This window comes from Chaetodon auriga, chromosome 24 (assembly GCF_051107435.1).
Source record: "Chaetodon auriga isolate fChaAug3 chromosome 24, fChaAug3.hap1, whole genome shotgun sequence".
Classification (NCBI taxonomy): Eukaryota; Metazoa; Chordata; class Actinopteri; order Chaetodontiformes; family Chaetodontidae; genus Chaetodon; species Chaetodon auriga.
Genome location: NC_135097.1, coordinates 6,613,636 through 6,630,174, shown reverse-complemented (window position 1 = coordinate 6,630,174; position 16,539 = coordinate 6,613,636). Strand labels below are relative to the sequence as shown.

Here is a 16,539-nt window from a genome sequence, read left to right as displayed (position 1 = left end):
GGATTCTGAGATGGCAAAGCGAGGGAGTGCTCAAAGGATGACCAGACATCCTTATCTTGGTTATACAGGTTTTTACAACCTTCAGCTTTAAACAGCAAATAGATGTCTGTCTGACAATCTGGCTTTAAATGCATTAAGTAACACTAATGAAAAAGTAAACCGATAACAGCAGCAGCAGCTTTTCAGGCTTCATGTGCGCTGATCTGAATTGTAAAAATGGAACAAGGGCATCATTTCCTGACGCTGCTTCCAGTTCAATGGTGCACAATAGCTGAGGGCAGATTTCACTTGGTCCGAGGCAACGTGCAGCACTTTGGAAACTAGACGCCGCTGGGACATGACAGGGTAAACGCTTCTGGATTCTGAATGTTAGGAGATGCAGCACTCAGTCTATCACTTCACAGTGCTGTAAAAAATGAATGGTGGGTTATAAAAAAACTTTAGCAGGAAGAACATTCATTTAAATTTGTATGCAAATTCACCGTGATGTGCAGCAAAATATGCAAAACGACAGTGTTTGAAAGTGATTACTAAAGGCAGAGGGCACAGCGCTAAGACGTCCGCCTGAACATGACCAATCCTGACTTCTACCCCCGATCCATTTTGTTCAAAAACCAGACATCGACGCCTCCATCAACATTACCATCAATGCCCAATACTTCTCAAAAATCATCAAAACGTTCAGGTAAATTCTCAGCAGATGGAAAACTGGATGGAAACCGTGTACCACCGCCCCACATGACACACAGGAAACGCAGTTCAACTTTCCGCGAAGTATTTCAAATCAACCTGTTTGACAGTCAGTGTTTGCAATGCGGCGGGTTGCACAGCTGCACCGAGCCCCCCGATGCTCTTGAAAATCTAAAGCGAGGGGTGATTCATGTCATCTGACGCCGAAACCGGGAAGATGACACATGTAGCAGCTCATTTTTTTTACATTTACGTGATGGCTTCTCTCTGGCCCTTTCTAAGCTTCACATCTTGATTACCATCATTTCATTCATGTCAGCATCAAATACCTTCACTCTCTGCAAAGACTGTCCTTAAATTCACCTCGACATCGGCAACGTGTGTCTGAGTCATAACTGAAAAATTAGTCATTGCATGTAAAAGGAAACCAATGCGAACACACGTAAAGAAAAAGGCCAGAAACCTGCAGCATATCACAGCTGAGGATGACTATTTTCTGGTCAGCTTCTTTTTTTTATTGGTAAAACAGTGACGTCTGCGACCTGTTACAAGCAATATGGTCTGGCCCACGCTCTTTGAGCCTTTTCCTGAGTAATAACAGATCAAGACAACATGAAAACAGCATCACAAGGCAATACCTAGAATTACTGCCTTGCGGTTGTATGCCTGCGCCAGCCAGCCAAGTCGCACTTTACACCAGTGTCTATTCAGTCTCACACATGTAACAAAGACTCTGAAAGACTTTAATAAAAGGTATTAAATGTATTTTTTTGTGAGTCAGAAACATGCTGTTCAACAATTCAGTATCTGACCAAATATGGTCACAGTCTGCCCTTCTGTTCCTGAGTGATGGTGTTGAATAATGGCCAGAAAAGTGTTGACCTTTGACCTTTTGGGTGTAAAATGCCATCACTTCATTTTATCATGAGACATTTGTGTGAAATGTTGTCATAATTAGAGTAAGAGTTAAGGGTGTTTTGTGAGGTCACAGTGACCTTTGACCTTAAACCACCAAATTATAATCAGTTTATCCTCGAGTTCAAGTGAGTGTAGCAAATGTGAAGACATTTCCTCAAGGCGTTCCTGAGAAAGTCACGTTCACGACATTTGGATATATGTCCCCATGGACAACCCGAAAACATGGCGCCTCCAGCCATGGCTGTCGCTGGCACAGACAGAAAAAATGGACAGAAAAGCAGGACCGAAGCACCGGTGTCACTGGTCAGACAGGCAGAAACATTTTTTGAATATGTGACTGCAGATCAGAATTTATTTTAACAAATCTAAACTGTTTTTTCTCCAGTTTTTCCCTCAGAACATAACTGAATTTTAAACCACTTGATTTCTTTGTTTCATTAATATGTAAATTAGCTTAAGTATAACTTTTAACACACACACCAAAAGAAATGGTATTAAAAACCACTTAGGGACGACGGCCTCAAAGTACGAGGCCGAGCTACTGGCAGCAACAAAAGAGAGAAGAAGAGTGAAAAGTAAAACCAGAGTAGAAAAATCTACTTCCTTTGCACAGGGTTTCGTTCAACCTCGGGGTGTTCACGCTGCACACATTCGTCACTAACTGTCATTCAGCACAAGGCCCTCGGTTCAGTGTGTCCTACGAGCCAAATAATTACAGTCTTATTAGTTTCATACAGTCAAATTACAGCCTGTGTCTTGACACGTGCCGGCGCTGGATTCAAAAGTGCGAGTTCAACCTGGAAAACTTTGGCAGCGTGTCAGTTATTGACACGCCAGCCAGGTTACAGCCTGCAGCCAGCGTCATCGATACACAAATGAGAAACCAGAGCCTGAAGATCGGCCCATGTTGTTTACTTCTGGAAAATTCACCGGTCAGTGAATTAGACTTCAAAAAGCTGTGTACTCCTGCATACGTCATCTTCTTCAAGACCAGGTAGCTTCACTCAGTCAGTTATGTTTCATTTGTGAGCTACAAATGTGAGTGAATGAGCCCTGTTTTCCATTTACTGAGTCGAGGATCAGTTCTGAAATGAATCATGGCACCAACAATCAGAAGAAGAAGAAGAATTAGAGGAATTGCAACTAAACTTTCATTTTCAATTGGTCTATTAATAGTTTTGTCTATAAAATGGCAGAACATAGTGGAAAATGCCCTGAAAAACTGCACTTTTTCCACAGTGAGAGGTGATCAGTTAACATCACATATGACTTACAAAAACATCCAATCCTCTCATTTGAGGTGCAGGACACAACAGATGTTTGTTTTCCTTTAAAAAAAAACACATGAAGAGCGATGAATCGAGCGAGCGCCGCAGCTCTGAATCAAATCAAGGCAAGGCACCACGTTCCAGAGGTAAGGTGTTTCAAACCGTTCTAACAAAAACATACACAACACGCCCCTTAACATCTACCAGCTGAGGCGCTCCGCTGGAATAAAGAGGATGTACATGAACGCAGCACGTGGAGGTGACTGTATGGAGGGTGTGTGTGTGTGTGCATGTGTCTACAAGAGGGACACAGAGTGCGAGTGAGTCAGATTTTCTCCTTGTGTAGGATGTGGTAGTGGTGCATGCTGCTGATAAGTGTGTCAATACACATCTTACATGCCATCAATAAACACAGTTTGTGTCACTCAGTCGGTTAGGGGTTTTTGGTGCGAAGGCACGGTGTGAAATTGAGAAAAGTTGCATGCAAACACAAGTGCAGGGATGAAAATAGCAACCAAAAAAAAAAAAAAAAAAAGCAAGGGAAAAGAGGCAAAGAGGGGATAAAGGGCCGGAGAAAGCGAGAGAAACTGAAAGCATGATTGGTGCAAGAGCCAGGAGGAGGGAGTGGAGGTGGAATAATTACAAAGGAGGGCAATCAATAAGGTTCCCACAGCGAAACACTGATGCCTCAACTGGCTAATGGATTCCAGACGGCTCTCTCCTCTTCCCCCTCCCCTCCTCGCCCCCCCCCCCCCCACCCCCCCTTCAAACCTCACCCCTTCCACTGCAAACAAGGAGCGATGGAGAAAAGGATACTGCGGGGAAAAAAGTGAGGGGTGAGATTAAAGGCGAGGCCAGAAGAAGGAGCGTCGTGGAAAGAGGGAGAAAAGGATCGACGCAGAGGTGAAGTGCAGGGGTTTGGAGGTGGATGTGCTGAGAGAAGAGGAAGGTGAAACTGGGAGACAAAGGGTGCAAAAAAACATGAATCAAGTGCAATATTTTTTAAATGTTTTGAAAGACCCATCGTTAGAAAAGTCATTAAGATAAATAATGGATGTTATGTATATTCACAGTATGCATGCATCAAAATTCAAGCCCTTAATCTCTCCCATCTTCAAGCACTTTAGTGGGATTATATGAAACTACTCTGGACAGTAACGCTGGTTTTACTGTGAAGAAGGGATGTCTAAAAAGAGACACAAAGGTGGTCAGATGTGTTAAGTTGTTGGGTTTGCAAGTTCTGTGAAAAACCACGGCTTCGTATCACCTCCACGAGTACACTTTAACACACTCACTGGAGACAAACACCACCAAGACAATGCAGACCGAGCGCAGGAAACCGCAAAGGGTAGAGTTGCAAATAGAAAAGAGAGGCGCAGCGGCTGTTGCATCTGCAGGTTCTTCAGGGTAGACTTGACTCTGAAATGGCGCGCATGATGGTCAAAGGTCAAGAAGTTCAATTACAAAATTCTGACTTCGTGTACTTTGGCTTAGTTGTCTTAAGTTGCACAAAGGCTCAGACCGTCATTCAATATCAACATGACTCAAAGCCTGAAGGCTAACACAAAGATGAAACGAGTGCATGAAAGCGAGACACTCACTTGTGTATTTCTATATCATTTTGTAACACTTTCTAATTGTTTTTCATGTTTTCCGGCACTTTATTGATTCATATTTCTACGTTCTAGAATTTTGCTTAACTTTGTTTCCTCATTTTAATCCTATTTTGTGAGCGGTGAGGGCTCCATCTCTGCAAAAGTGCAATTAGTAGTTATTAAATCAGCGCTCACATGGCGAAAATTTGCCTCATCTTTTCCCGTTCCGTATGATGCCGTGACGTGTGCTGCAGCACCAAACGCATGCAAGTGTGACTGCTAAAACTATTTCTTTGCCTCTAACGTGCAAACAGACACTCCAGAGGTCAATGGAGGAAAAGGAAGCTCTGTTAAAAGAGGGGTTTCATCTGATTTGCTCTCCATCCGTTATCGCCGCTCTCCCTTCCCTCCTCCCCCTCCTCACCTCCTGCTTACTATCACTGATTCCGCAGGATACAATGAAGCTGACGAACACTGCGGCCAAACTGCAGTGGTGACAAATCAAGCGACAGGATAGGATTCACTGCAATGGGACACGGACGGCGAGAGGGGTTCTTCCAGCAGGAGGGTATTAACACACATGTGCATTAAGCTCACGACTGATTGATTTCAAGGGGAGGAAGGAAAGATAGACAGAAAGATGGGAATACAGAGCAAACTGATGTAGTTTTATTTCATGTTTATTTCAATGTGGTTTTGTACTAAAGAGGAAAGGAAAGCCAAGAGGCAAAGCATTAACTTTTAAGCAGTCCCCTTAACAGCTCATGAGCTTACGTGCTCTCTAAAGTCACCTTACACATGTCGAGTAAACGCTTAAAATAAACAAGCACAATGCAAAACAACTAGAAGCTTCTTCATTCGACACTATTTCAAATGTGTTTCAGAAGTATGTGATGTGAAACTGTTGAACTGGCTGCACTTCTGCCACTAAACTCCTCCAAAAAAAGAACACGAGGAAGCAATCACTTCAAAGTTAAGGGTGTCTATTTTGCAGGTTAAACTTCAACAACACAAACGCAGGATATTGGTAGCCTTGTTAAAACACAGCTTGGAAAGAGTCCTGAGCAAAATGACTGCATTGCTAGTAAATATTTCTAGGTCAACATCATCGCTTCCAACTGACACAGAAGTGGCATTAATATCAACACCAGAAAGTATTTTAGTTGTAGAAATACACTGCAAATACACACACACACACACACACACACACACACACACACACACACACACACACACACACACAACCAGCGCCTTCTGCACTAATCCAAAACCTCTGCTGAGTCTCTCTGCTTTTCAAGTCTTGTAAACTACTAAACTCATTTCCCATACTGTTCTTATCCCTTCCAGGTCTGTTTATGGACCCTGAAATGGGGCCTTTTTACTTTGGCAATATCCTATTAGGAACCCGATAGGCCCATTAAACTGCTGCTGGTAGCTTACCCTGGCATGGCTACTCATGGGTAAGTGTGCCAAGGCCAGTGAAGTGGTATGTGATGAGAAACTGTTGTTCCATTTACAGTAGATGTGAGCAGTGGAAGAGGATGTCCTGAGTGGGGGCTCTCGCTGGGAAGTGAGAGTGATGTCATTGTTGGCTCACTGAGGTGTGCTCATAATGCCTGTTGTGTGGTGCTCGTGTCCATCAGTGCAAAATACTTGCACTCGGGCCTCCGGTTGTTCTGAAGTTTTGTAAATATCAAAAGCAGGACAGCGTCCCCATGATGCAAACTACCAACTGAGCCAGGACAAGGAAAGCTGAGGCACACAAAAACACCACAGTCAGAAAAATTAAAGACCTCTGGGGGCAGTTTTGCAAACAATTCTGGTTTCAAACAGAGCTGCGACAATTAGCCCATAATCTGCAACTACTCTGATAATTGTTGTAGTCGTTTTCTCCATATTTGCTGGTTCCAGCGTGCTTTCGTGTGTCTCTTGACGTGATATTTAAACAAATACCTTTTGGTTCTGCACTGTCGATTCAACAAAACAAACATTTTAAATCTCATTTTGGTTTTCATTATTTTCTTTTTTGAACAAAACAACTGATTATATGAGAAAACAGTCGGCGTATGAATCGATAATGAAAGCTCTTGTGAGTTGCAGCCCTGGTTTCAAATCTGTGGGATAAAATCTGGCACCAGCTCATTTGTTTGAGGAAAAATGGAAAGTATTCAACAGACAAAAAAACGCTCTAAAGATTATCAGTAACCATTTTGACATCGTTTTAAAATAATAATTACTTAGTTTTATGTAATCATCATGGATATCTTAACTCAAAGAGCCCATATATGAGCACATAAGTAAAAAAAAAGCCAGATATGAACCCAAGTTCATACACTCCAGCCTATCTTGCAACAGTTGTGTGTAGAACAACATTAACATGTTTTATCTGTCATATTTCCTGCTGTTCTCTCAAAGCAAATGCAGACTAAATCTAACTCGGAAAAAAGAGACGATTTTACACAGCAACTGTCTGAAATCAGCGTTTCTCTTCCATTTGATCCTATGGACTCGAGCTGGCAGAAGCACCTTGCTTTGCTTCATCTGCTGGCTTGACTGGCTCGTGAGTGACAGAATGAGGAGCCGAACCGAACTACAGAGAGCGCTCGCCATTGGTTGAAAGTTTTTAGACACAGAAAAACCAGAGAAGTAGAACGTGGAAGTAACACACACTCACTCCTGTCATGTCACCTGTTTGTTTGCCTGAACGCACACATTAATCGGAGACGGTGAAGGGAACATCCTTCATGGCGTAAAAGTTTGCAGCCTGAGATTTCCATTCTGATGCAACTTTGCAAACCAAGACTGTCAGCTCCTCTTTGGCAGTGACGGATTTCGTTCATCAACCGCATTGTTCTCCGTGCTGTTTGGAACAGAACTGCAGCCTGAGAGCCATGGGAAAATTGATAAAAGCTCACCCGTCCTGCCAACAACAATGTTCTGAGGGAAAAATAAAATGTTTGTAATGTTATTGAAGCATGTCGGCGTTCAAATGTTCAGACTGAAACTGAATATTGTCGTTTAGGACATTTTTACTTGTCCAAAAATAAGATTGGAATATCAGCAATTCCCAAAATAACATTCACACAAATGACACTGGCAATACTGGAAACTCTATACTATTAATTCTGCCACCTTGATTCCAAAAATACATTTTCTATGATTTTGGCTGCTTCGGAGTACACACACACACACAGATGTCCACAAATATGCAGACACTGACATCAGAGTGACACTTTAATTTCTCAGAAGCTCAACACAAGAGCAGTCAGCCAGAGGGTGACAGACCATATTTTTGTGGTAGCTTATTAAAACCCAACACCTCTAACCAACAGCAGATACGAGTGGAAGATAGAGTGAAACTCCGTGCCAAACCTCCCCCCAGGCCTCTTTCACAGAACACACAAGCAACTGCAAACACTCAAGTCACAGTTAGCGTCTCTTAGAAGACAAAAAAAAAAAAAAAACGTCCGACCTGAAGCCGGCCGACAGACGCAGATATCCAGTCATCTAGAAATCAGAGGGGAAGTTTTTGCAGTGAAACGGGGGAAGATTTCTATCTGCAGTTTATCAGGATTAAGAAGCATTCTCCTTTTCGCAGTCACAAATCTTGATTCGATCTGAAGGTTTTGGCCAGTGGTTGTACATGTTAGCGGTGGCCAGTAAAATGTCAACCACAGCTACTGCGCAGACAGATAAAGGCTTTACCTCACAACTGAATTCATACAGATGGAAAATGGGCTAAGTGTCACAACCTGTCAGCGCTGTCAAAAACATAAACACGGACAACAATAAATATTCAGGCGAGCGGACGACAGCTCGTGTCACTCAGGTCAATGTTTAAAAAGACAACAAGAGCTCATTTTAGTTTGTTCTACTGTTATGAGGTAATAACAGTTCAGCTATGCACACTGGCACATATTTACTGTTCATCAAATGTGTAAAACTACTTTCATTTTGTTGCTTAAAAGTTTTACCTGACAGGCACCAACTGGGAAATGACTAAAATCAACCATCAGGGATGTCCTGATCTTGTTTTCAAGTCCAATCTGATATATTCCCTCATATTTAGGGATACACCAATACAGTCCAAACCAAACCTGTCACCTGAATATGGATATCTACCAAAACCGAGTACCGAACCGATACCAGTGTTTAATTATTAAGCTGTATGCCTCGCTGTGTGGAAGAGACTGGGATCATTGTTTAAACTGGAGTCAAATTCCTTGTATGTGCACACATACTTGACCAATAAAGCGGTGGGTATCAACAGGTCCAAAATGCATCAGTAATGTCACCACAGCACAAATCCAAGATGTTCCTTCTGGTGGGAACATCCACAATGTTCAGTCCAGTCTGAAACTGTTATAGCCCCCCAAAATAAACACCGACGCTCCAGAATACTTTGGCAATATAGCTTTAGCATTCTTGGCTACCAGCTCCCTGCTGCCTTGGTGTTAGTGTAGCAGTGTGATGCTGTTTGGCTCTTTTATATAACTCGATACAGTTACACCAGACACACTGCATCATCACCAGCCCGCAAGAGGGGGGGTAAAAACACATCTGACAACAACTGTAAGAAATGCACGGGGGAGATAGTTGGGATGCACCTTGCACTGCATTGCGATGGCCCGAATTTCCCATCATGCAATCGGCATGCTCGACTGTATTTGCTGTTTATGTTCCAAAATGCGAACGTTACTTTTTGTTAGTGTTTGTAATGTGTCTGTTCAGAAAATGGTGGTTCATGTTGGTAACTGTCTTTTTGTGCTTGTTTATAATTTTTTAACCACTAGCAAGGTTACATTGCTTGACCCAAGCTGCATCAAAGTACTAGCACAAGGCGGACGCACGACGTAAAATATGCACATAGAATTTAATTGAATAGATCAGTCAAATCGTCACTGACACCTGATCAAGGTATTGGGTCAGATATCAGTGTCAGACTGGTGCATCCTTCCTCAGGTTTACCTTAAAAACACTGCTGCACACACTTAAACTACCACCTGAAAATGAGAAGGCAGAACTGAATTCATTGTTTTTGCAAATGATGCTGCAGAAGGCTCACAGTTTTGATTAAACATGTATCTGACGCGCTGAAATAACAGCAGCACCCTTGTCGATTTGGTGCACTGCATTTTCCACAAGCTACTTTATCCCAACACTGAAGGTCCAAGTTCAAAACTATTAAGTTGATCAGCTCACAATCTTGATATTTTATGAGTGAAAGTTTAACTGAGAATGTGACTCCTCAGATTAAAATATGATTTTTGTTTAGCCCATCATGCCATGGGAGAAAAACGAATTAACACTAAATGCAGCTCTAAGCCAAATCTTTTTTGGTAAATCGCTTTTGAGAGTCTCTTCCAGTTAAATACACAATGCAAGCACATCTGCACAGCACAAACACATTGAGCAAATAGCGAGAGAATAAAATTAACCTCTGGATGGAGCATGTAGGGAAAAGTCAGGACTTCTCTCGTCGTTCTTTGACAGGTCGTGTGACATATGAGGTATTAGTGACAGAGAGGGATGGCAGTTGCTATGAATAGAGCATCGACCACCCACCTCCACATGCTAACACACAAACACGCGTTAACACACGTCAACACACGCACACGCAACAGGGGGCTGATTGAGAGAGTGTGAACCCAGCCTGCCGTTCATACGGGGATGTGTTTGACAGCTGTGACTGACAGTCCAAACAGTGCTGAGGAAAAAACACACATCAACGCCCCGAAGGCTCAGAAGAGACTGAAATACACACCCTGACATGTCCTCAGCACTGCGTGCCAGACTTCTGAAAAGACACGCACTTATGCAAAAGTGCACAACCACACATACAGTTTGTGCTCTGTTGCTCAGGCATGTAGCCGATACACCTCTGATAGATCAAAAGGAGAAGTTACGTTTTCTGTCTCACAAACTTTTTTGTGCTAATGTGCATCGTAGGGATGCTACAATATGACCAGTTTAACTTCAGCAGTCAGTATCACCTTTGAAAGGAAATATTCTGCAGGTCAAGTAAGTTTAATTACCCCTATTTCATTAGTATTTGTGTTTTAGTAATAACTGTACAAATGTGCTGCAAACACAAAAAACATAACCGAGTAAAGAAATGCCGCATGTGGCACAGACAACAATGGAAACTGTTTCTAGGGGACACTAAAAAGTGACGCACGTGGCTGAGGCATGCTTATAGCCACAGTTTGTGACTCATGAAGTTACTGCAGTCAGTTATCCATCAGTGGAGTTGGAATATGAACTTTCAGCTGCCGTCTGTGTCACTAGCAGCATTTTCAGTATTTGGTTGTGTTGAGCTCTGAGCCACCGTCACAAACTCCACCAAAAACAAAAGAAATGAGGGATCAAATTTCTTGCTGTCATATGCCCAATAGCCCCTCAATAGATACCCCAATCTCTTTATATATAGGGGGAGGCGTGTGTCACCTCTAACTGGAAATCTGCAATGCTATAGAGCTGTCGAATGTTGGTGCTGCAACAGCGTAAATCCCTGAACACATCTCTAAAAAAAAATACACTAAGCGCGATACAAAACCATCCTCTTCATGGGACATTTCCCATGAAACACTGAAACTGTGACTGTGTGTACATGCACAAAATATTCTGAAAACGGCAATACAGCTCAGTAGGAACAAGCCATGGCTAATGAAAATAAATATTCCAATAATGTGCCATTTTCATGCAGCCATGCATATCAAGATTAAAAAACAACACCTCCCTCATTCACTCGTCTAACCAACCTACGCCTCCGCCTACCAGTCAAGTCACAGTGACTTTGACCTTTGACCACCAAAATCTAATCAGCTCATCCGCGACAGATGAGCCGAGAACGTAATGTTAAAAATAGGTGTGTTTCTCCTTACGACCAAGAAATTTGGGCTCTCCTTTTGTGCATGCGTCTCTAGCCCAGCCTTGCAAATTGTTGGCTTGGCATTGCACAGAAGCTGACCATAAACAGGAAAGAAGCAAACTGCTGCAAGCTGCAGTAAAAACCCCAATTAAGACAGATGTTCTGAATGCGCTGTGTACATATTCAAAGAATGGTCCAGAAAATCCAACTGGAATATACTGTTTATATGAAGCATATGAAATTCAGAATACTGTCATATCTGGAATAATAGTGAAATGTTACTGTGCATGTAAACGTAGCCACTGACAACTTAAGCATAGAAACTAGAGGCAACTTTTGGGAGCAAAGTTGACAAAAAGGCACAATCATTACCCCTCTGACTGCAACATGAGTTGACACATACTGTATCTGGAGATCTTGTTCTTACCTCAGGTTCACTCTATATGAATGTAAGGAGTGTGTGAAGTGGAATAAAATGATTGTTCTTCAAGGCAAGATTGATGGGTCACACTAGAACCTTATTAATCAGCAACAGGTGACATTTAAATTTTTTGCTGGAGGCTCTTTAGCAAACCAACGTGCAGTGACTGGGCTTTTCTGTGTTGCTCAAGAATGTGTGACTTCTACTGAACACCGTGGGTGTTGGTAATGCTGAAAAACTGTTTGCGAAATGCTTTTGTGCCCCAGCAGCGACAGTATATGCTCTGCCTGTTAGATTACAAAATATATGAGAGATGAAAGGAAATGCTAGTCAGAGCTTGATGACGATCAATGCATCACACTGGGTTAACAAGAAGCAAAAAGTTGCCATTTTCCCTGTAAAGTAACAGCAAAACAGTTATGATCTTGTCCTCAAATATGTAAATTCAGAAACATTTGCTTCAAAAGACGATTTTCCCTCCAAAAATGCGATCATTTTCAAAGAAAACGTCTTGTTAAATCACCGTGAAAATGATACTACATGACACATTTGGCTGAGCACTTTTATGTTTTGTCTACATTTCTGATAGAAAACACACAGAGAAACACACATATCTATCTTTTGTGGGCCTAGTGCTTCCCAGGGGACCAAAACACAACCCGCAGACGCCAGACGCCATCATTCATATGCTCGAGGTCAAGGGTTAGGCTGTGACCTCTGAGGTCAACTGGCAGACAGTGTGTTCATGCATGTAGATGTGGCCTGAAACAGATTATACTACTACTGATCTTAGTCTTTTTCCACTTGATCTGACTCACAGAAAGTAACTGCAAACATTCTGAGCTCCAACTAAGGCAACTGTGGTGCCACAACAATTACCGAACCTTGATTTATTTAGTTTTGATGTAGCAGTAATTCAAACGTGTACGAGGTGGTAAGCAGATGGACGCAGCTCCATCTGCTTGCTCTGTCAAAGGGAAGCACTTGTTATGATTTAGGTGTTACAATGATCAAAAAAAACACAAGTTATTATGGTGTTAAAACACATTTTCAGTGCAATGTAAAGGGGGTTATACAGAAGATTTCACTATATATGCTGCTCAAATTCTATATTTTTTTTGCTTTAAATGTATTTCCATAACTGTAAGTGTTAAATTTGTTGAGTGTAAGCTTCAATCTGCACACAATTACACCTTTCTTCACACATCTGTCAAACTTGCCCATCAGGGTGGGTCAACTGCACTCTGATGCAGGCCCTGTGCGAATGCGAGACCGCATATCAGGCTGCGTCTATGGATTTGCATTTACACATACACACACATACACACATAGAGAGCTCCAGGACAGTGCACACAAACAACAGTGAGAGGGAAAGAGGAGGGATGGGAAGAGGGATTAGGCCTATAAAAAGGTGTCTGGTTTCCCTGCCCGAGGGCTGATAGCAGATATCACAACTCCTCGGAGTGGCTGTACACCTCATTATCAACACCATGCTCCCTCGCAGCTTCCAGTGGCCTCCATAGCCACAGGCCGTCTTCAGTGACACCAAATACACCAACCCTGCTCTAACCATAGCTGAAAACAAGGTGCTTATACAGAGTTTACTGGTGAAAACTTATTTTCAATGGCAAATTCATTTGGTGTCTTCAATCACTTGTTGAGCAACTTGCCTACAAATGTATTATCAGTGGTTGTAAAGGTGAAATAAAACAGCTGAGCTATGCCAAAGGTGCGCAAGATAAAATGTGATATAAACATAGGCAGGAAGTCGAGGCAGCAAGCAGGTGTTGGGCTGTGCAGAAGCATAGCCGGAAATGAAGGTTTTTGTAATTAGGATGTTACCCGCTGATTGATTACGGCCTTGAAAGTACATAATGACAAACGACAAATCTGACAACAAGAAGGCAATCCAAAAGGTAACAACCAAGGAAAGAAATGTTAAAAACCCTGTATTTTAGTGGCCTGGCTAATAAAACATGCTTCGAACACTGTCAGTCTTCAACAGGGCTTGAACAGCAAACAGCACGGGTGTGGCCTCACCTGTTCGGTAGCAACACCCACTGGGAGGCAATCACGTGACCCAGACAGTACCGTGACAGGTGAAGCCAGGACAAATCGAGCAAATTTGAAGACATAACTTCAACTTTTAACTTCTGCGAGATACGCGAAAGAGACCAAGAGGAGTCAGCGACAGATCAGTGGATAAGATTATTCAAATAACGTACGCTGATATAACAACATCACATGTTAATACCACGCAAGTGAGGCCCGATCGGCGTGCTGTGCCACTAGCGTTCAGGTGACATTGCCTCTTGGAAGTCAAGAACAATTATTCAAAGTCGGTGATAAAAATATCTCCCAGAAACACAGCATGAATCTGCAGCTGCATGGATTATTTTTCATAAACAAGGGTAGCAGTCGAGCAAGCGGCGCATTTATCCTGTCAGGTGCAGGAGGCATTAATGTTGATGTGTGGGAGAAGGAGGAAGGTGACAGCCACCTATTGTACAGTCTACACAAATTGACGCCTGTCAACAAGTTTATTGATATTCGCCAGACACAATAAAGCAAAATTATGGGCTGGAATTGCCAGGCTAACCTGTTATCGGGCTTATAGCAGACGTCTGAGGAGTTCCAACTCATGCCCGCAAGCTTTACTTAGTGAAGCCCTGCCAAAACTCAGCACTACTTGAAAGACAAGAACAGGCTGAGATTGAGACACTGCGCCCCTTGTTACAGTTACCTGTGTATGACGTGTGTTCAAAACCTTCAAGACCGGACAGAGAGAAATGGGTGGAAATAACATGTCTCACCAAGCAAGTGAATGTGTTTGTGTGGAGGAGACTAAGTGAGAGAAATTTGGAAATCTGAGCCCGCTGGCTACATTCGCCCTGGCAGCCAGTTGAAAAAAAAATACCTGCATACTGATGTCACAGCTGCAACGCACACTGTTATGGACCTATAACACGCACCAAGCATAAACACCAGCCTTTTCCTTTAACGCATACCCTCACTTCCTCGGCAGCACCGTGGCATGCTGTGTGTGGCCTGCAGCAAGGGTATTACGCACACATCCTTCAAGCACATATTTAATCATTGGGGGGGGGGAAAACTGTCGCAGCGAAGGCGGCCAAGTTTGGGCACTAAACCCGTACCCTAAGTCAACCCTGGATCAGTGATTCAAAGAGGGAGTGGAGGCAAGAGGGACAATGAGACAGACGTAAAGAGGAGGAAGAGGAGTGGACAGAAAGTCTCCTAGACAGGGACCAAGACAACAGAGAGACGTGGCTCGAGCTGGAGGCTCGCTCTGTGCTTGGCACCGCTGCCTGGCATGTGCCACAGTGCATGCCAACAATCGCAGCAGCCAGCTGGGAGTGGGGAGGGCAGAGTCACTACAAATATACTGTGGAGCATCCACAGATGCATAAGGAAAGGGAGGGGATAAGGATGCAAAGAAACAGAGGAGGTTAAAGACCAATGTGCAGGTTGAATTTCTCACAAAAACTGCATGAATATGAAGTAAAAGCGGCGTTTCTAATGCACAGACGGGCCAAATACTGTCCACATGAAAGAGAAATAAAGGCACACTGCCTGATTGTGGCTACGTGTCCCTTTCTTTTGGACACTACCATTTGCATGCTCTCTGAGTTTTTCCTGCTCAGTCAAAGATAGCACCTGTGTGACAGTACTGGGTCTGAGCAGTCACGAGTTTATGATGTCTATCAAATGGGCATCTGACGATGTCCACCGTGCAGCATGGCAATGGCCAATGATATCACTGGTTGGGGTTTCAGTGGGTGATTTAAATAAGTCATTTTTCCTTTAGTAAATCAGGCATTAATAGCGACTATAGTAATTAGAATAAACCCATCCTTCATTTTTGTGCTCTCTGGCTGATACTCCTAAAAATACATATTCATCAGTTCTAAGGCGCTAAATGTTTTGATAAATTACTCTTAATGGCTTTTTACTTGCACTAGCTTTTATAGCACTTTCAGTAACTAGATTTTACTCGTCCAGCAGAAAAATCTACCTGCATTCGACCAATGGCAGATGTTCATTTTGGACCCTGTCTGTGTGTGGTCGTGTGTGTGTGTGTGTGTGTGTGTGTGTGTGTGTGTGGCAGGGTGTGCTTGGTGGCAAGGGGAGAGGGGGGCTTTTAAATCATGATGTTATGATGGCAGAGAGCTCAGTGGTCGATTACTGCGAGCCACAGGCCCAGCCCTGATGAGTATGTATTTTTAATCTAATCTACAGCAAATCTGGAAGTTAAATCCATCTGTACTATCGTGACACATGACCTTGCTTGGCCCTTCATCAAATTTCTTTGTTTGGAGGTGGGCGTGGCAGACCACTGAGCGAAAATGACTCAAAATGAGGCAGCGTGTATGAAGACTTTCTACTTTCAACATTTCCCTCACATTAATCCGCTCTGGTTGCCAACCCAAAAACTGCAACGAGAGGAGGGCAGGATGAAACAAAAGAAACGAAGGATGATGTGATCTGAATCACAAAGGGCCTTTAAAATGATCTTTTATAAAAAATAAATGTTTAATGTTGCATGAGCAGACAGAAGCAGATACAGAGAGAACTTAGTTGACTGAGTTAACGGACTACTGATGAGCTGTCTGACCCTCAAGGCTGACTGACTGCAGATGGCAGAGGTCTGGTAGCTGCCCTGAGACGCCCCGCTGGAGGCAGAATCAAGGGCAGGGCTCAATGGTGTGTGTGTGTGTGTGTGTGTGTGTGTGTGTAGTTGGGTGGGTCACATCAGTC

General features: G+C 43.0%; 1 protein-coding gene across 1 annotated transcript in view; it reads right to left on the bottom strand.

Moving 5' to 3' along the window:
• The window catches only part of rbpjb (recombination signal binding protein for immunoglobulin kappa J region b), a 46,652-nt gene that overhangs the window by 18,800 nt on the left and 11,313 nt on the right, over window positions 1-16,539 (bottom strand). The gene's annotated exons all lie outside the window — the stretch shown is intronic.